Below are 884 nucleotides of genomic sequence, written 5' to 3' on the forward strand. Positions count from 1 at the left end.
AAAACAGATTTCCTCCTGCTTCCAGTCTCTATGCTAAGCTAAGCTAAGCGATGGTTCCAGTGTTCTCTTATCAAACTCTTAACAGGAAAGCAAATAAGCACGTTGCCTTAAACGTTGGACTATTCCTTTAAATATAATATTTAATGTGAGAAAGAGAGGGAAGGATTAAATGGATACTGTACCTCAAAAACCACCAAAACCTTTTGCTACTAACTTCTATAATGATTTCTGTGAACTGACTGAATGTAACAGTGCGATGTAGCTTCAGGGCCATGCTGAGGGAACGAATTAATGAGATTTTGAAAATAAAGTTGTAATATTATGTGAAAAGTCACATTTTGAGGAAAAATATTAAGCATTATGTCAAAAAATGGAGGAAAAAAGTCATAATAGTATGAGAATAAAGTCACGACTTCACGTTATGTTGAAGGGGAAATATCAGACGAGCAGGACGCTGAAAATGAGAAAATATGTCTTTCGATACATTAACACCTATTTTTGTTTTCAATTCTATTCTTGTAAAATCAGGATTACTTTATTCTCGTAATATTACTTTTCTCAAAGTTATGACATCATCCTCTAAGCCCCACCCCCTGGGCCCTACTATACGGGATCGTAAATAAGCAAACATCACTGGTTTATCTGTTCAATCATAATGATCCTAAACAGTCAGTCAGTCAGTCAGTGATATCAGCCTTCCATTAGTGCTTCTGTGCTCAAAACACACTGACAGTTAAAACCAAACTGAAACCTCCATGTCCTCACTTTTTATAGTTCCTGTAATTTCAGATCTTTGCACGCACACACAGACACACACACACAGACACACACACGCACACACAGACACACACACACACTCACAAAAGACACCAGAGTCCAAACAA

Source organism: Pempheris klunzingeri, chromosome 21 (assembly GCF_042242105.1).
Source record: "Pempheris klunzingeri isolate RE-2024b chromosome 21, fPemKlu1.hap1, whole genome shotgun sequence".
NCBI lineage: Eukaryota > Metazoa > Chordata > Actinopteri > Acropomatiformes > Pempheridae > Pempheris > Pempheris klunzingeri.